We start from the raw sequence: 22,402 nt of genomic DNA, 5'->3' as shown, positions 1-22,402 counted from the left end.
GTTGATTTATGCGAATACAAGCCTTGTTGGGTAGAAATGTTCATGAGATAATTTCATCAAGGCTTTCATTTCTCACACATAGAATCATTCGAGGCTTGAGGTCTACATACAGCAGCATGCTTCTAGGGACATCCTAAGTAGTTTATAAAAGAAATTTAATACCTTCCCATAGAAACACAAATGTATGACCTCTTCGCATTGTTGCCCTGTATTAAATTCTCAACACACAGTGTAAAGAACAAAGAAAACAAAAATATTTTTGTGATTTTTGAATTTTTCAAAATGAAATAACAAAACAAATAAAATCTTTTTGGATTTTTGATTTTTCAAAATTAAAGAACAAAAATAAAATCTTTTTGAATTTTTGATTTTTCAAAAATAAAGAACAAAAATAAAATCTTTTTGGATTTTGGATTTTTCAAAAATAAAGCAGTATGTGTAAACATTACCGTAGTGATTATGAGCTCAGATGCGAAAAGATGTGGTTGCGAAGCCATGCGAAGCCTCTGAATGAACAGTAACCTCTGAATGATTTTGACTGTTAGCTGCTGAACAAAAATTTTATTCTTGTGTTGACGAAAGGGAATTCGCATTAATCATCCCCAAACCTGCTAAAATTCGAACAAATAATTTTTCATCAAGAGGTTTTGTAAAAATATCAGCAAGTTGTTCAGTTGTTTTGACAAAATGAATTTCAATATTCCCATCTTCCACATGATCTTTAATAAAATGATATCGAAGAGCAATGTGTTTTGTCTTTGAATGTTGCACTGGATTGTGACAAATGCGAATTGCACTTTGTGAATCACAATACAAAGGAATCTTTTTCATGTTTATTGCATAATCACGAAGTTGACTCTGAATCTAAATAATTTGCGAAGTACAAGCAGCCGCAGATATGTATTCTGCCTCAGCGGTTGATATAGCCACACAAGTCTGTTTCTTTGATTGCCAGCTCACTAACTTTCCATCCAATAGTTGACATCCACCAGTCGTACTTTTTCTATCCAAAGTACATCCTCCTAGATCGGAATCTGAAAAAGCTTGAATGAAGAATCCTGTTTTCGCAGGATACCAAAGTCCTAAAGAAACAGTTCCCTTTAGATAGCGAAAAATATTTTTCACTGCAGTCAAATGAGGCTCTCTTGGATTAGCTTGATATCTAGCACAACAACAAACCGAAAACATAATATCAGGTCTACTTGCAGTTAAGTACAATAAAGACCCTATCATGCTACGATACAGTATCAGATCAACAGCAGGAGCATCTAACGAAGGAGTTAGTCTTGTTCCTACTGCCATAGGTACTCTGAGCTTTGTGCTATTTAGCATTCCAAACTTTTCAAGCAAGTTCTTCGTATATTTTTCTTGATTGATTAAGATTCCTTCTCTGTTCTGTCTTATATTTAAACCAAGAAAATTATTAATTTTTCCCATCATGCTCATTTCAAACTGACTTTTCATTAAATTTTCAAATTCAATTGACAATGCTGGATCAGTTGAACCAAAGATAATATCATCAACATAAATTTGAACAAGCATTAGATGACACCCAACTTTCTTGCAAAATAATGTGGGGTCAACTGATCCTTGTTTAAATTTAGATTGTTTCAAGAAATTTGTAAGTGTTGCATACCAGGCCCTTGGTGCTTGTTTTAACCCATATACAGCTTTGTCAAGGACATACACATGATCAGGATACTCACTATTTACAAATCCTGGTGGTTGTTCAACATACACTGTTTCTTTGAGTTTTCCATTTAAGAATGCACATTTAACATCCATTTGATAAACATCAAAGTCTTTGTGAGCTGCATAGGCTAAAAATATGCGAACTGCTTCAAGTCTTGCAACAGGTGCAAATGTTTCTTCATAGTCAATGCCTTCTTGTTGCAAATAACCTTTTACCACTAGTCTTGCTTTATTTCGAATAATATTGCCATCTTTGTCGGTTTTGTTTTTAAAAATCCATTTTAATCCAACAATTGAAACATCAGAAGGTTTAGAAACTAATCTCCAAACCTTGTTTCGTTCAAATTCAGCCAATTCAGATTGCATAGCAACAACCCAATCTGAGTGTTCCATAGCATTCTTTACAGTTTTTGGCTCTATTTTCGAAATAAAAACATTAAACAAACAAAGTTCTTGGTTTGCATTCAGTACCTCATTTTTCGCACGAATTTGAGCTCTAGTCAACACACCTTCTTGTAGATTACCAATTACCTGTTCTTTTGGATGATTTCGTGTCCATTTCTCGAGTGGTGGAAAATTTGGATCAAATTCTAATGGTGCATCTTCATACATATCTTCATTTTCAGATCCTGCAACAGAAAAGTTATCATTAACTTCATGAAATTCTTCATTATTATCAAGATTAATTGTCTCTGTTTCATCATGCTCCCCCTCAACATGATCTGCATCTTGATATTCTTGTTGATTTTGCGAAGGCTCCCCCTCAACTTGATGTTCTTGTTGATTTTGCGAAGGCTCCCCCTCAACTTGATGTTCTTGTTGATTTTGCGAAGGCTCCCCCTCAACTTGATGTTCTTGTTCCCTATGAACATCTGGTGTGCTTTCACAAGTTATCGTTGATTCATCAGTATGTTTTGAGGATTCTGATGTTTGATTATCAGGAGCATTATTTTCTGCATCAATGGCCCTGTCAGGAATTCCAAAAATTAAGTCATAATCAAAATCATTGATTTCAGAATTATCAATTGGAGTATTTGAATCTACAAGTATTGGTTTATTATCAAATTTACTATCAATTTGTTTAAGATAGTAATCATCAAATGTTAAATTGAAAGTTTCTTCAATTTTTCTTGTTCGTTTATTTAGCACTCTGTATGCAACTGAATTCTGTGAATATCCTAAAAAGATGCCTTCATCAGTTTTAGCTTGAAACTTGGACAAATTATCTTTTAGATTCATGATAAAGCACCTGCAACCAAAAACATGAAAGAATTTTACATTAGGTTTCCGATTATTGATTATTTCATATGGAGTAACATTAAATCTTCGATGAATGTATGATCGATTCTGAGTAAAACATGCTGTGGACACAGCTTCTGCCCAAAGATATTGAGGTAGATTCGCATATGTCAACATGGTTCTGGCAGCTTCACATAGAGATCGATTTCTTCTTTCAACTACACCATTCTGTTGTGGTGTATATGGTGATGAAAAATTATGCGAAATGCCTGTGCTTTTGAGAAAACTGTCAAGAGTTTGATTTTTAAACTCAGAACCATTATCACTTTTAATTTTTCGTACATTCTTCTTCAGACTAACTTCAATCTTTTTGATAAAATCAATCATCGTCTGAGCAACTTCAGATTTCAACCTGAGAAAAAACACCCACGTAAATCTAGAGAAATCATCTACAACAACTAAAATATACCGCTTTTTGTTTATTGTTGCAACAGTTGATGGTCCACATAGATCAATGTGAAGAAGTTCCAATGGATCTACTATTTTTGAATCTATCACAATCGAATGACCCTTTCGATGTTGTTTTCCTTGTTCGCAAGTTGCACACAAAGAATCATTGTCAAATTTTAGTACTGGTAACCCTCGAACTAAATCTTCAGTTACAAGTTTATTTATATTTCGAAAGTTCAAGTGTGACAATCTTCTATGCCAAAGCCAACTAAGATCATTGGATGCTTTTGATAGTAAACACACAGCTGGTTTTCCCACAATCGGTTTGATGTCCAGTGTAAACATATCACCATATCTTTTGGATTTGAGGAGTATTTCATTCGTCTTGACATTTGAAATGATACTTCCTTCTTCATTGAATACAACTTGATTTCCAGTACCCACAATAAGTTGTGATACGCTTATCAAATTATGTTGAAGTCCTTCAACATAGGCCACTCTGTTTACTGTGAAGTTTCCATTTGTGACTTTCCCATATCCTTTCACTTGACACTTGTGATTATTTCCAAATTTGACAACTCCAGCATTTTCCAAGCTTCTGTAATCTCGTAAATTTTCTTTTCTTCCAGTCATGTGACGAGAGCAACCACTATCAATGTACCATTTCATATCATATTGCTCGTCACATATCACCTGCATTTACTAAAAAAATTTAGGAACCCAAGTCTTTTTGGGTCCATCATTAGTAGAATGAAACAAATTTTTGGAATTTTAAAAACCATGTTTTCACTTTGTTTGTAACAGAATCCATTATATCAACATCACCAGTTCTAGATTTTGAAATATAACCATTCAATAATTTTGGATTTCCATTAATTGTAATCTTATCCTTCACAACATTCGCATTTTTGATAACTGGTTTCCATTTTTGAACTGGAACTTGCGAATTATGAGATGATGCAATTTCAATTGAAGAATTATTTGTGAACTTATCAAATGCATTTTTGATTTGTTCTTCTGAAAATTTTCCACTTTGATATTTCTTTCCTTTCCCTTCAAACCAATGATTGATCGTACTAACATCAGATTGTCCTTTTGTATATGAAACTTTTGTTGGTTTTGATATTGAAGGATTTGGAAAATTTGGTTGTTTTGGTGAAAATTTCATTTTGACTTGAGTTTAGTTCTTCAAACTTGATGAAGTATTCGTGAATTTGCCAACATTTTGAAACTTTTGATTATTTGCAAATTTTTGCGAATTCTCAAATTTTCGATTGTTGTCATATTTGCGAACATATGGAACCTTGTCAACAGAGTTTATTTGTTTATGAAAACTTGAATATGTTTTTGTATTTTTTATCAATTGATGATGTTTTTGACATTTGTTCTTTTTCATCTCTTGATTTTTCATTAGACACAACTTGCCAGAAAATTGCTTTTCTTGCTTTTCTTTTTGAAACATTATTTTCTGTTGAATAGTTTCCAACCATCAATTTGAATTCATGAGAATTTAGTTTCACTTCAACCTTTGGTTTTTCATCTTTTTCAAAAATTTTGTTTGATTTTTCACCTTTAACCACCCATTTTTGTGCTGATTTTTGTTTTTGAAACACATAAGGATTTTTGGTTAAATTATTTTCTTTTGTGTTTTGATTTGCGAAAAAACCTTCAATCGTGGACTTTTGATTATCTTTTTCAATCATTTTATTAAACTCAGGAAGAACTTTCTCAGCATTTCCAGTTGTGACAAAAACTTGATTTGGAAAAATGGTTTTATCAATACATACAAAATTTGGATATACCACAGTGTTGGTTTCCAAATAATGTGCGCCTTTATCATTTAAAATTTTATCAAATTCTTTTGTATTTTCAAACACTTGATCAACTACAACCCTTTGAGGTGTTTCAGTTGAAACTTTCTTTTCTTCTTTATTTACATCTGTGTCATCGGATTTCCAGCTTTCAACTTCCACATTATCAAACATACAATGTTGCAAAGTTGAAGGTTTATCAATTTCATCCTCTACTATTGAATCAACTATTATTTCTTTACCTTTGATCTTAGATGTGATATTAATGATTGACAATTGAGAGCAATCAGCCTCTTCTTTCTCTTCTATTTCACTGATTTCACTTACATTATCAGAATTTTCATCAATATCAACATAATTCAACTGTGAGGCAAGAGTTGAATTTTCAGTTTTCTTTATGATTTTCACTTGTTCACTCTTTGTCAAACTTTCATTGACAATGTTAACCAACTCATCAGCATTCAGAAATTCATCAATTTTGACAATACCATATGAATATCTATCATCAGGTATTTTGTCAAATTGAGCAATTGTGCTTTCGCAATCATAAGAAACAACATCAACTTTTTCACGTTCATACTCAAGAAAAGGTAAAAGTTTCCTATGTTGTTCTTTGCTAATATCAGAAGAATGATGTAAAACTGTTAATTTGCATACAAACGTTTTGCAGAATTACAATATATGTTTCTCTGTGCTAGTAATAACCTAACATTGTTAGTAAGATTATTCCTATCACAATCCATATTTTTGACTTGCATTTCCAATTTTTCAACTCTGCTCTTCTTTATTTCTAAATCTCTTCGTGTCTCACTAAGTTGCACATTTAATTTCTTAGCTTCATTACTAGCAGACACAATAACAGAATCAAAATAAGCCACAGTATCATCAAATGAAACAATTTTAGCATCATAAGCAGATAAAGGAATATTAAAAGATTCAAGAATTGCACGTACCTTGGTTGTCATGGGTGACTTGTCAGTGGATTTAGACACAAAACATCTCCCTGAAATGTTCTCTTCGCAATCCTCAAAACTTGAGAACATTGCTCCATGTGTGGGATGCCTCATTTCTTCATCATCAGATCCTGAAGACCATATCTGATAAGTTCCACTCTCTTCTTCAGCAGTTTCTCCCTTAGCAACCAATGACACTCCTTTGGTCTTAGCACGTAATTCTTCAATCTTCTCGGAGTAGTATGCTTCAACTTTGAATTTTTCTTTCTTCTCTTCTTTCTTTCGCAACATGCAGTCAGCTGCGAAATGATTCGCACCATTGCAATAATGACAATAAATTCCTGAATCACCTTTCAACTTTTTCTCTTCATTCGCATTTTTCTGTTTTTCATCAATTTTCTCCATTTTCTTCCTCTCATCCCCTCCAGTCCTTGTGACAACATTTTTCGCATCATTAATCTTTCCTTTTGGATTAAAAGGCTTTTTGAAAAACTTTTTAACTCTGTTGTTTGAATAGAATGCTACAGCTTCATCATCGGAGTTCATCAAAAATCCTTCATCATCTGAACCATCTTTTTCATCAGTTTCTGATACCTTTGAAACTAGAGCCAAAGGACCACCAATAGCTAGTTTTGATTCTTCATACATTTCTGAGACCTCATTTTCATGTGCTTTCAGTTGATTGTAGAGATCATTCAATTTAGTTGTATCAAAAATTTGTTGATTCTTAATCATCATGCTCACACTTCGCCATTCCTTGCGAAGACCCATAATGAAAGTTAAATTGAATTCCATGATAGATCTAGTGATACCATACCTATTGCAGCGAAACATAAGCTCATTCAGACGATCATAGTAACTTTCGAGAGTTTCTGCATCCTTTTGTCTGAATTCCTTCAGTTCAATCAGACATTGCTTCACAGAATTGATCTTCGTCTTTTCGCTACCTTGATACTTTTCTTTTAGAGTATTCCAGATGTCTTTGGCTATTTTACAACTACGAATGTAATTGTAAACCACAGGAGGTAGAGCACCTCTTAGTTCCCTCATGCACCTCTTTTCATTATCCTTCAGTCGTTTTCTTTGATCTTCAACATCAGGAGATCCAGTGGATGATCCAATTTGTTGAACATTAGCAGGAGCTTGTACTGTTCCATCGATACAATTCCAAAGTTCTTCATTAATTCCATTTAAGTAATCTTCCAGTCTATCAGCCCACTGATCATAGTATTCTGGAATCAACATCGGAATTTTGGTTGAAGAACCAAGCAAATGAGAGAAAGAAGTCATTGTATTCATGTTGAAGTTCGCCATTGATGAACTCAGAAAAATATCTGAAGACTTGAGAACTCGATGAATTTCAGAATTCGATCAAACGAATTGATCACAAATCACTAATCGATTACTCGACTTAACAATTCAAATACAGAAAATTCAAATCTGAAGATCAAAAGTGATTTTCAAAACCAAAATTGCGCGGAAAATTTTGAGTAAATTTTGCAACTCAAAAAGCAAATGATTCTTATACGAAAATCAGATCTAAGCAATTTGAATCCTGCTCTGATACCAATTGATGTGAATTGTTATCGAGAATTAAGAAAAGAAACAATGGATTTGAATGATGAAAGATGATGAACACACAGAGTAAATATTAATCAGATCTCGTTTTTATTAAGACTGATTACAAAGTAAGCTGAAGAGAGATATTGTGTTTCGATATCTTCTATCTACTTTAAGCCTAAGTCCCTATTTATAGGGAGCATACAAAAAATATACTAAGTCTATACATTGACACTTCGCATACTTCACTTCGCATACAAAATTGACTTAGTAAAATAACATACAAATGCGAATCATTACAATACACACTATTCGACTTTTACAACATACATCTACAGTTAGAGATTATCCGAGAATTGTGATAAGGCATAACACACTCCAATTTCATGAAGTAATTTCATCAACTCGATTTGTACAACTGTACACATCGTTTTGTATGTGTGTTTTCTTGTTGTGAATTTTGATAAAAATATACTGTGTGACTTATAGATATGTGCAAAATAGGTGTACTCATGTAACATTGGGGCCACTATTGTGAAGTTGTGTATTGTTTTTAGGGTATTTTGTTTAAAATGGTACAATTATGCGCAATAAGTGTACACTTTTACACCAAGAGTGTACAAATGGATAATTGTAACGTACGGCTGTACGACCCGTGTTAATATTAAAAGCTTAGGAATGCTTTGAGAAGAGATTTTATAAGTCTTATATTGTATTATTATGACTTGTAGATTAACTAGTTGTTATGGGTAGAATTTTCACCTTACTAATTTTACCTTGAACTTATACTAACATCTCGGGCAAGCCCAAGATCTTAGATTTAATCAATATCTTCGACTGCCATCGTGTTTCTTGTAATATGTTATGCAATAACCATAAACTTGAATAGAAAGCAACATACCGGGTCAAAAGAACGTGGTCAAAGTCTTGTGAACGTTGAAGACTATCGAGAAAATTGGGGCTAAGCATGAATCAAGGAAGATTCCTAGAATGTCAGAATATTTGTTATATCACTATGTATAAAAGCCTACCTGATCATCATTCACACACACGTTCTCACTTGCACTCTCCTTCTAATTTTCTCGACACCTGATCACATTTACATCTACTAAAATATCAACTAGCACTTTTAATTTTATTTCGATTAATATAAGTTTGAAGGCAGATTATTTCATCTCCTCCCGAGGTTTCATTCCGGAGATCCAAAATGATTAAGGGATTTCCTTGTACATCGTTTTTTTATTGAACTTACTTTCATTTATTTATTGTTGTTTGATTGATAACAACATATACTCTAGTTCACTTGATTGTTAATCGGTTTTCATTGTCAAAACTACTAAGATATTTTGTGGTATCTTGGTATCTTTTTTAGTATATTGAGATTTATTATACAACTTCATTTTTTAACTTACTTTAACACTATTTTTGTCCCGAACACTTCAATTATGCTTATTTACATAACCAAAATAATACACTTTTAATCAACAGTTTCCTGAATATCATTATTTTCTTCCTATGATCTTGGACACATCCAAGATCTTTAGCACATTTGAAGATCTTAAGCACTTCGATTTTATACATCTTATTTCAAACATCACACCACACTTACTAATTTGGTTATGAAATTAGTCTATTAATTTTTGACCAAAACACTAGTGATGTCGAAATGTATTAAAATATCACTTAAGTAAGATCTTTGAGGTGAGTTTATCGCAATTACAAGTCCTTATACTTATTTTGATGTTGATTTATTTTTTTAATTTCATATTTTGTTTGAAATCACTTAATATGATCTTCCTTGCTATTTATGTACCAATGGTATTTATCTACATTCATGAAATATGTTATGAGATATCTAATGTTTTGATCACATTTATGCATAGTTTTGAAAGTTATCGAGGAATCCTATTTGTGCATGCATCTAGTATTAGGTTGACTTGAGTGGCCACAAAACTTTATGATCCCTTGTTTTATTGAATAACCACGATGTGGGTTGTGAGTAGGATTCTAGAAATCCTCACGTGCACAAGCGAGGTTTGCTACCACTTATGTGGCTTTTTATGATGGTCCCCATTATATAGTTTTATATAATAGATAATAGATGAGAGGTGTGCTAACTGGTCACCATTCAATGCTTTGTTTTTACAACAACAAATACAATAGAAAAAACCACATTCCCCATGAATCCCATTGAAAAGGGGTAAGGTGGTGGATGTCAAAACTATTATAACGTCCCAAATTTCAAACAAAAATTTTAAATTTTTAGAATATAATATATTGTCAAATTGTATTCCCAAAAGTAATATAAAAATTAATTTTTGTAGTCATTGTAAACGTATTTTCCGAAATTGAGTAGTATCAGAAAATCAACAAAAGTTTAATTCATAAGTCAACAGTGATATGCGTGTGGTACAGTCAAGCTAAGGCCTTCATTATAAAAGCATATTAACCTAGAAAAACATTTAATCAACAATTGTAAGTGTAAGGTCACACCTTATGATCAGATGATTCAAACACTACATGCTGGCCACCAGCGCCAATGCCAACTCCAGAATGATCAGCGTCAACGTGAACTATATGATCTTGGTGATCATATGTATATTAGGCAGTTTGGGTTATATATATAGGATAGATGTCTGATCTGTAATATTAGTCATTAGGATCAAACCTTTACATAAATTAGTATACATCCCCTAAATAGTGGGATCTTCATTATTGTAATCTTATATAATATACTATTATGGCCAAACCCTTATAAAGCTTTTGTGCCGTCTTTGTAACCTCTTTTTCTTTGTGAGAACCCTCTTTCTTAGTGAAAGTATCTTTGTGATCATACATGCTCTTCCGTTTTCCATTTAATCTTTTCTTTGTTTGTTTGTTCTTTGTTATTCATACTTTAGTGTATCCGATCGATACAATCCTTCAATTGGTATCAGAGTGGGTGTACGATACACTAAAGTTATCATGTCAAGCTCCTATAATCCCAAATCATATCTGTTGGCAAGATCCATCCTTTCGATGATCTCAACTTTTCTATATGGAAATCAAAGGCTATGGATGTTGTCGAGATCATGTATTATGACATGCCTGATGTCATTAACAAGGGTCCTATCGTCTCTATGCATCGATTCTCATCTCTATGCATCGATTCTCCAATGACAATGCATCCAATAGTGGACTAAGGCAGAAGTATGTGTCGGGATACACATCCCGTAGTTGACTAATGCATGAGTATGTGTCGGGATACAATAAGGAAGAGAAAAGAGTTCTAAACCTCGATGTGTAGGCGATGATTGATATTGGAAACTCTCTTCCATATCATGTCTATCGTTTGGTTCAAAACTGCTCAACTTTACAAGAGATGATGAACACCTTATCAACCACTTTTTACCAAGAAGGACTTTCTAACGATGACGTTACAAAAGGTAAGTGTCTCATGGCTCAAATCATCAAGTTTCATGTTGAATTACCAAGGGACAACATCAATACTTTTGACACTGACCTTTCTCAAGCTGCTACAGACTCTAAGTCTCAGGACTGGGACTTAGCCTCAATGTATTAGGTAAAGAATTTCGTTAACTACTCATCTATTGAAAAACTAACATGCTTGATCATTTACGTTTTGATTTTTCTGTCTGCAATAAAGAAAAATCTTATCTCAATATAGAGTTAAAAAATCTTAAAGAAAAACTCTCTTTTTCTTAGAACTCCCTTTCTCTCTAATAAAAACTCTAGAATCTCACTCACCAATTATTTTCTTCATGCTGAAAAAGAAAAAGTTGTCGACCGTGCAAGAAGCATTCAACTTACTTTAAATAATTGGGCTTCTTCTCACTGTAATGTCACAAGAACTATCAATGATCAAATTCCTAATCAACATGAGAAAATCCTTGGTGGTGATGTTGAAGGTGATGTTTCCTTAATCAAAAAGGTTGGGCCTAAACAAACTTTTGATAACACTGATAGTCTCTACAAAGATTTTAAAACTAGATTTGTCAGTACCTATTACATAAATTAGACTCCGATTAATACACATTGTACTACTGACTCTAATGGCAATACCAAATGTGTATCTCGTTTATCTGCTTTTGATGCTTCTCATCAACCTCCTCACACGAGTATGTTTTTTCCCTTTACTAAGATCTTGTTGAAATTTCCCATTTCTAGTGGTGAAGTTCATTCCATAAACGAAATTCTCAGCATGTTTCCTCATTGATCTATTAGGAACATTGAATCTGGAGGTCAATTAAAGCTCATTATTTCAGATGATTCTTCCATTTCATCTGTGTCCCATGAAAAAACATCATTTGAGCACACCATCGATGACACTCCTCGATCCAGAACTAAAACAAGGGTTTTCAAATCTAATGACATCTATGTTCTGGACATGTTTTCTGCTAACAACTCTCTTTGATGTTGGTTCTTCTCTCATTCTCAGTCTCATATGAATTGCATGTGGCACAAGAGACTATCTCACTTGAACTTCAAGAACATATCAAATATTTCTGGGAATCAGCTTATGCAAGGAATTCCTAAGATGCAGTTTGTTAAAGATAAACTATGTTCAACGTGTGAAAAGGGAAAGAAAACCAAGTCATCATTCAAGCCAAGGTCCTGTTCCTCCATCACCAAACACTTTCATTTCCACCATATGGACCTTTTTAGACCGGTCCCAATTAAGTCTGAATTTGGGAAAAAGTTCACCCTTGTCATCATTGATGAATATTCAAGATTTGCATGGTGATCTTTTTGAGAAAGAAAATTCATGCTGCCGATGAAATCAAATGGGAAGTTCTTTATGATCATAAAGTTAGTAAATTACGTAGCGATCATTACACTGAATTCATAAATTCCTCCTTAGAGATTTTTTCTCAAATTCAGGAATCTCTCAAAACTTCTCTACTGTTAGAACCTCCCAACAAAACGACATTGCTAAAAGAGGAAATTGAACTCTCCTTGAAGCTGAGCCAAATATGGTTGTTGAAGTTAGCCTTCCTCTATCCTTTTGAGATGAAGCTATCAACACAACTTGTTACTCTAAAAATTGTTCCATTATTGTAAAGCGTCATTGGAAAGCTGCCTATCAGCTGCCTAAGGGGAGAAAACCTGACATTTCTTACTTTCATGTGTTTGGATATGTCTACTACATTTTGAATCAAAGAGATCAACGCTCAAAGATCAAAGCTAAATATGATGAAGGAGTGTTTCTGGGATACTCTAGTGTATCCAAGGCTTTTAGGGTATTCAATCTTTTAAGGTAAACTATTGAGGAAATTGCTCATGTCACGTTCAATGAAGACTCATTCATCCATGATCAAATTGATGATCCTTATTCCATTTTGAGTGAGCTTACCTTCAGTCCATCAGAATCTGTTTCCGAGCTTATTTCCAAATGTTATTGGGCCTTTTGTTCCTAATATTGATCAAATTGTCAATTCTCATTCTAACTTTGAAGATCAAGTTGTTGTCTATGAATAAGCTGAGCCATCCAACTCCTCAAATCAGGAAGATTCAGTCCCAAATAATTTGAATGAAAGTACCCATCTTAGAATTCTTCGAGATCATCCTGGATCTCAAATCATTGGAGATGTCAATTCTGGGATACTCACTCGTAGCAAAGGCAGCAGAAACTTCTACATGTTTATGAATTTTGTCTCGATGATCGAATCAAATAATGTTGTTGATACCCTCAAGGAAGTTTACTGGATCAAAGCTATGCAAGATCAGATGAATGAGTGTGCACTCTAGTTCCCAAGCCTCAAGGAAAAACCATTATTGGTACTCGCTGGGTGTTTAGGAACAAGATGGATGAAGATGGAATTGTTTTTAAAAACAAGTCAAGACTTGTGGCTCAAGGATTTTGTGAATTGGAAAAGGTTTAAATTATGAAGAAACCTTCGCCCCTGTTGCTAGACTTGAAGCAATCCGTTTGTTCCTTGCTTTTGCTTCATTCAAGAACTTCAAAGTTGACAACACTTTGATCATTAAGCATTCAAGATTATCGTTTTTCAAGTGTATGTTGATGATATCATTTTTAGATCCACTGATGAGAAGCTGAGTTATGAGTTCGCCGAGGTTATGGCTAAGAAATTTGAAATAGGCATGATGAGTGAACTAACTTTCTTTCTAGGTTTGTATGTTAAACAACTAACTGATGGAATATTTTTCTACCAAGATAAATACATTGCATACATATTGAAGAAGTTTGACTTTTCTGAAAACAAACCAACGAAGACTCCAATGTCTTCATACAAGTCTATCTTCGTTGATCTAATTGGCGCTGATGTGAATGCAACCATGTATCGAGGAATGATAGGACCGCTGCTCTATCTTACTACCAGTCACGCTGACATTATGTTCTCCACCATATTGTGTGCTCGATATCAAGTCTATCCCAAGGAATCTCATCTTTTCGCTGTAAAAAGGATATTTTGTTACTTGAAACATACACCCAATCTTGGGTTATGGCAACCTCATGATTCTAAAATCAAGTTGGTGGGATACACTGACTCAGATCATGGTGGATATGTTATTGATTGAAAAAGTACTTCAGGAAGGTCTCAAATGCTAGGAAATAGATTGGTGAGTTGGTCTAGCAAGAAGCAGACATCAATGGCTTGTTCTACCACTGAAGTTGAATATGTAGCCCCTGGAAGATGTTGTGCTCAGATTATTTGGATTCAGAATCAACTCTTAGACTATGATTTCAACTTCTCAAAGACTCCCATTTGTTGTGACAACACCAGTGCCATTCATATGATACAAAATCCGGTGCAACATTCTAAGGCCAAGCACATTGACATTCGTCCTCACTTTATCAGGGACATAGTTGAAAAGGGAAAAATGGAATTGTTCTACATTCCATCCACTGATCAACTAGCTGATATTTTGTCTAAGGCATTGGATAAATTGATTGTTGATCTTGGCATGCTTTCAGTGACTTAATTTTCTTCTAGCCTGCTTTGAAAAACTTTGCTTTTATTTGCTTTCTTAAAACACAAACACACAAACACAAGTGCTTTATTTATCCCGTTCTTATCCAAGAAGTTTACATAGTTTGATTAAGTTTTATATCTATTGTTTACAAGTGCTTTCCTTTCTCTCTATTCTCTCTTTCAAGTTTATCAATCTTTTATCTATAGTTGATCTGTATATCTTCCCTTTGGAGTTAGAAAGAGTTGGGGCCATGCAGAATGTTTTGATTGCTCCGATTGATGAGTAGAATGTTCTCATCATCTCTTCTTCTTGTTAACAATACCTTCTTTCTCCTCCACTCACAATTATGGATGCAAAAAGTCACCATCAATACAATAAGTCTTACTTTCATCTACTGACTCATAATCTGATAAAACCTCGAGTGCGCTCATGTTGATCCTTTCAACTCAATGGTTACATAGATTAAAGCTCATTAACTTGTTGGTTACAAAGATTGGTTCTTGTTCTTCTCTTATTCTTAGTGAACATGAAGCTTGTAAAGGTATCTTCTCTCTTGGTTTGTTGTGAATTGTGTTTTATATTGATGTGTTTGTTCTTGCTTGTGTACTCTTTTATAAACAGTGTTGAGGGGGAGATATCTCGAAGAAAGGAAACAAATTCATGAGCTTTTAAATCAAAAGATTTTCTAGCATCCGTTTTATAATTCTCCTGAAAAAGGCTACGTACAGCTCCTCTAAAAAAGATGTAAATTCCTTTTTAAACTATTCATCCGTTGACCATATCTTACGCTATTACCCTCTTACCATTTTTTTCATGTACCATACTAAATGAATTGATGATGGATTATAAATTCTAGAATGAAACTTAACTTAATAATATAGAAGATAAACCACCTCTCATTGATAAGTTTACACTGCTTATGATTCACGCTGATTCCGCCTCAACATGATTGAAACATTCCATTCTCTCCTTTAATGCATTATTCATAAAACTTAACGATTCATTATGATATACCACACACTGATAAAAGTTTTATGTCGATGGTTAGTCTATGTACCATAGGTCATCACACACATATACACTAATCCTTTTTTCCCTTAAATTATTCTTAAAAGCTTTATGATTCAACGTAAGAGACCATACGATGATGAGAGCTTGAAAAATCTATGCCAATGGTTAGGTTATGTACCATAGCTTATCACACGCACCAATCCATTCTCGCCATACATTCTTCTTTAGAATTCTATGATTCAGCATATGAAACCAGATGCTGATGAGAATTCAAAAACTCCATGCTGATGGGTATATCACGTCCCGTGATGTATTACACCCACCTACCCATTCTCTCCCAACAAATCTTCTATTAAAGAAGTTAATGATTCATTGTATTTTCCATACACTGACAAAACTTCGACACTCTTTTCCGATGGGTACATTTCATACCGAAATGTATTACACGCATTATTCCATTCTTGCCTTTCATTAATCTAATAAAAGAAGTTGATGATTCATATAAAACCATACGCTGGTGAAACCTCGCAATACTATGTTAGTGAATGATAGTTCAAACCGATGCTATCAAGAGACTTCACAATCTACTTGATTATCAGCTATATCCTTGATCCGCTGATAGAGTAACTCTGATACGATGATCGCTTCCGCTAGTACTACAATGTTGTTATGTCAAAAAGGGGGAAATATACTTTCATGACATATTCATATTCTCAGAGGGAGGGAGATACCGATACCCTTCATTTTCTCAGGGGGAGATATTTTCTAGGAAAATATATCTAAGTGAAGAATAGACTTTGCCATAAGATACAAGAAAGGAAGTTCTCATCTTCAAGGGGAGAAAATGCTAAAGAACTTGTTGAAGATTAATTTTGGTATTATCAGATAGGGGTGAGTGTAAGGTCACACCTTATGATCTGATGAGTCAAACACTACATGCTGACCACCAGCACCAGTGCCAGCTCCAGAATGATCAACGCTAGTGTGAACTACATGATCTTGGTGATCATATGTATATTAGGCAGTTATAAATTGTATATATAGGATAGATGTCTAATCCATAATCTTAGTGATTAGGATCAAACCTTTACGTAGATTAGTATACATCCCCTAAGTAGTGGGATCTTCATTATTGTAATTGTATATAATGTACTATTAGGGTTAAACCCTAATAGAGCTTTTGTGTCGTCTTTGTGACATCGTTCTCTTTGTGAGAACCCTTAATTTCTTAGTGAAATTACCTTTGTGATCATATGTGTTCTTCCATTTTTTGTTTAATCTTTGCTTTGTTTGTTTGTTCTTTCTTATTCATACTTGAGTGTATCAGATCTATACAAACCTTCAGTAAGCATAAATCTTAGTGAGTTCCCTAATATACTACATATCACATCACATATATAATTCATACATATGTAGGCTCATAGTCAAAAGTGGGCCTGTAGGCTTATAGCCATCATCCCAAAGGCCTGAAGAACTTCTAATCGTAATCGGTTCATAATCAACACCTTAGAAGGACTATAGGCACAAGACCATCATCCAAAAGACCTATTGAACTTTCAACCGTGATTCAGCTTATAGTCAACAACTCAGAGGGGCTATAGGTATAAGTACATAATGCCAAAGACCTGTTGAACTTCTAGCTACCACTCTAGTGGACTTGTAGGCATGTGCCCGTCATCCCTTACAATCAATACATTCCAAGCAAATGGAATAACCAAACTAAACACAAAACTATACTCTAATAGTACTCAACCAACTTACCACATTATATATACATACAATGCCATAAATAACATAATGAGAGAACTTACTTGAATCAATTAGTAGAATCTCAAAAGCAACCTCTAGAATGAAACAGGCGGTATGAAACACCTAATACCAATCCTTAGTCAATTACTAAAATCCATCAAAGTTTGACCAAACGTCAAACTTGTTAAAAAGTTAATGGTCAAGTCAAAGTCAACGGTGAAACAGGTTGACGCATCACCACCAACTCTTGGTCGTGCCACTACCACAAGGAGACAAAATAGTCATGAATCCTTCCATATGCATGTCACGACCATCCAAAAGGCCACTCCATGATTCTCGGATGATCGAAGTCAGTCGTTAAATCCTTAATCCCTTCAGCCAAGATCAAGAATTCTTATATCTTAAACATATGAAGGTCTTAATGGATAAAGTTTCCAACTTTATCCATGCCACTGCCTAAATCAAAACAAATTGAAAGACCCCAACTTTCGTATTTATGAAAGACCCAAAATTTCATACTATTCCGACATTATCCTTAAGTTACTTCCTCAAAACATGCTACATGCATATTTATAAAACAATATTTTATATTGATAAAGTGATTTACAAAAGATTGGATACAAACCGACTAAGTTTTATTACATTTCATATCTACCCAGGAATCTATTATTCATATACATACATGAACATTAAAATACAGAGAAATAGTATTAACTATTCTAAATCTTTCAGCAATATAAAACTATATTGGATACTCATCACCTGCAATTGATAAATATTGAGAGGGATAAGCGATAACGCTTAGTGAATTCAATAAATAGATACAATATAATCTTATGCCTTATATATACCAATATGACAGAAGCAACAGGGAACAAGAACAACAATAGCATATGCGTATCATATGTCAGGCTTTCAATATCAACTCAAGATTTGATTCAAAGATTTACGATCAATGAGACATAACGATTTGAATACTTGATATGCATCAATAAAGATTTGGCCCAAATGGCACAGAAGACATATAATTTCTGATTAACATTTTGGTAGATTTCAGGCTTATAGCCCTGTCTAACCATTTTCCAATACCATAGAATAGCGTTCATTCTCTTACGGAGTCATGCTCTACATGGTTAGAGGCTACATACCATTCCTATCTAACATTCTGTCAATGCCATAGAATAGAAGTCATTCTCTTACGAGACATGTTCTACATGGCCAGAGGCTACATACCAGTACCACCGTGAATCTAAGTCCTTTCACTGATCACATGGTCAAAGGTATAACTTTGCTATTAAAAATAGCGAATAAAATAACACAGGAAAATAACTCGGAATAATAACACTGAAAAGCACATAGCACATATAACACATAACATACAATTGTTCCTATATATTGAACTCACCTTAAAATAATCGGGGGTTAAAATAGTAATTTGAGCAGCACTTCATCTCTAAATACGACTTTCTGGGGCGAAACCGGGGTTTTTAGTTGAAAACCGGACTTTACTCGGGCAGAGTTTCGACTTGAAAATAAGATTTTCTCGGGAACTTCGGGGCGTCGGGGCTTGCTTCAGATGTCGGGGATGATACCGGGATTTCGAGGGGTTGAAAGTGGGTTAAATGGGTGAAAGAGGGTGTAAAAGAGTGAAAATGAGCAAACATTTCCGGAGACCTTCACATCCCTTATATAGGGTGCGAAGCACCTTACTACGCTGGGCGTACATCATCGGTATGCTGGGCGTACGCGAGGTGTCACCAGCTCGGACTTTGGGCCTCGGACGTGGCTTCTATGTGGCGACCATGCGAAGACGGTAGACGTGGCTGACTTTGGACCGGATACGTGCGAGGTACGCTGGGCGTAACCTCGTGTACGCGGGGGGTACGGCTCCGGATAATACTTTGATTTTTCATTTATTTTTATCTAATAACTTCAAAAATTCATATCTTTCACATATGAACTCCGTTTTTGACGTTCTTTATATGCACGCGTAGGTGAGAATATACTCTACAACTTTCGTTTAGACTTTATCGACTAATTTTGACTTCATTATTATTATTATTATATTTTTAACAGACCGGGACAGGAAAAGTCCGTTAAAAATTCATTACTTCTTCATCCGACGTCCGTTTTCGTCAGACTTTTTACCGTTGTACTACAAATGACGAGATCTTCAATTCTCGTTTAGATTGTATCGGCTGAATATCGCTCGCTCTAAAATTCGAGTTTTTAGCTGTCTACTGCTAATCCGAAACTTAGAAAAATCATAACTTCCTCTTACGAAGTCAGATTTTAGCGTTCTTTTTATAGAACTTCTCGGTTTAATGAATACTACGAATTTCATTTAGATTACTAAGGCTAAAAAGTAGTTTATCAAACACTCACTTTTTACGTCATTCGGCGCCGTGCCGGTTTTGTCGCGGATCTTCGATTTGTCATAACTTCTTCGTTATAACTTCGATTTCGACGAGGTTTTCGCCTAAACATTTCTAACGAGATTATTTACAACTTTCAATAATAAAATTTTACTTATTTAAAATTTTATATTTTCGCTAAATTTCACTACTTGACTTTTAATTGAAATCTCATAAGACTTCCAATATTTTTTGAGTGATTCTAAACACAGTTTTACTTCATTATTAGTAAAAACTATCTGTTAGAATTCAACACTCAATTTCACATAATACTATTATCTTTTATATTTTACAATACACGATAACTGAACGTGTATGTTACACAAATATTAAACCCTAACTCAAAATGAGTTCTAAAAAGACTTTCTTTCTTGCATGGCTCCAAAGGAACCCGAAACATGCACTCAAAAGGTCTTAGAAATGTCCAGAAGTCCAAAAATGAAAAGTCTAATGCTATGGAGTTCTTCAAAACTCAAAAGCTTCTAGCATAAGGGACCTAAGAGACCAAAAAACACATCTACATCCTAAACCTTAACATGAACACAGATATAGAAATGATTCTGATTATTACTAGATCTTGGATATTTGAGTCTTTAGTACTATACACTTTGGTTTATTAAAACCTATGGTATTTTGTTGGTTTTATATTGATTTTGGAAGTTTATTTCGAGTGTAATGATTGTCATCACTATATACTTAAAATGAGTTAACCTCAGGTATTTCACTATGCATTCAATTGCCTAACTTATTTTGATTTGTGCCCAGATTAAAAACTCAGTGTAGCTTAGAAGGTAGCAAGGATATTCCGAAGGCCATGGTTACATTTGAACTATGTGATGATATTAAATTGATTACTTACTTGCTCTTTTAAACAAATTACATAGTTTTGGGACTTTGGGGCCTAATTTCGCACAAATTTTATTAAAGTATTTTGAACTACATTGGGATCGTATTTTCCACATATTTTGGTTTCTAAACCTTTTTAAAATAAAGCCACATGTTTTTATAATTATTTTTTAAAACTACCTTAACATTGGGTGTTACAATTGATATCAGAGCATGTGCTTAAGTGAACTATAGGTAGTAGGAATTGTTCTTGTACTTAAACTATAGTTGTCTATATGGATTTACAAGTTTGAGGTAATTGTTTGTCAAAAATTCCAAAGTGAGATTTTATGTGTCTAGAATTCTAATTTTTTTAATTATCATATAAGAACTAACATGTAGATATTTTAGAATGGTTAGAACTAAAAGTCAAGCTTCAATTGTAGAGGAGAACGACATTGAAGAGACTGTGAAAGTACAATCTGAACCAACTATGTTGGAGAAGATTCATGTTTTATTGATTGAAAACAAGAAGAAAATATGTTTGGAAAACTACAAGGTATAATTGTTCGTGAAGGAAAGGAGATGTAAGAAATATTTAAATAAATGCTAAATATGTAAGAAATAAAGATGAAGAAATGGAGAGGATAATTAAGGAAAATTTAACTTCGAAGATGAACGAGACAAGTGAAAAGAATTTCGGGTTATCCTCGGAAAATACAAAGAATGAATAGCCACCCAAAGGATATTTCTAAAAAATTTAGAAAAATTATGTGTATATAAAGATTTCAACCATTGTCATGCACCGGCGGCCGGCCTGTGACGAGGCCATTGATCCAATCGAAATACACAGATGGATTAGGGAAATGGAGATGCATTTTTGCGCATGTCATGGTAAGGATGACCAAAAAGTAAAGTTCGCAGTAACTAAACTTGAATATTCCAGGCATCAAAATGGTGGAGTGAACTCAAAAAAACCACAAGTACCTACATCACAGATAGTGTTAACATGAAACAACTTTTGGAAAATCTGAAGGAAAAATTTAGAGAGAGAAAATTTCAGATTAAAGGAAGATCTTCTCATACAAAAGGAAAAGGGATGGCGATTGTGGAATATAACACAAAGTTACTCAAACTCACAAGTCTTGCGAAAAGACTAATTCCAAATGAAAAACAAAAGTAGATAAATTTATTGATGAGTTAGTTAGGGGTTTCCAATTAGCGAATGATGAATTGACTACTTCAACTCGATCTAATGGAAAATTTAGGAGATATAAGAAGACCTTGGAAAATAGAGACAAAGATGAGCAAAGTAACCAATGCAACAAGAGAAATGATGGAAGTGACTTATGATAAAACAAAGACATTATTTGTTTCAAGTGTGGAGAGAAGGGACATGACTTCAACTTGTGTACTAATGAGACAAAATGTTTATTTGTGAAGATTATGGTTATGTGGCTATATTTTTTCCCATAGAGAAGGAGCTCCAAGGCATGAGAAATAACCGGAAGGTGCAAGCAAATACAACAAAAAGACATGCATGACAAAGTAGCAAGTGCAAGAAAGTGAATACGAGGGAAAAATAAGTATCATCATAAAAGGGAAGAGTACAAGAGAAAAGTAAACTATCCGAAGAGGTCACTTGTCACAAATGTTTAGAAATAATGTACTGTGCCAACATATGCGAAAGGGGACGAGGATGTTTCAACTGTAAAATATATAGTCATATTACATTATATTGTCCATCATCAAAGGCCGAGAA

Source organism: Lactuca sativa, chromosome 4, assembly GCF_002870075.4.
Source record: "Lactuca sativa cultivar Salinas chromosome 4, Lsat_Salinas_v11, whole genome shotgun sequence".
Lineage (NCBI taxonomy): Eukaryota > Viridiplantae > Streptophyta > Magnoliopsida > Asterales > Asteraceae > Lactuca > Lactuca sativa.
This window is presented reverse-complemented; position numbering follows the sequence as displayed.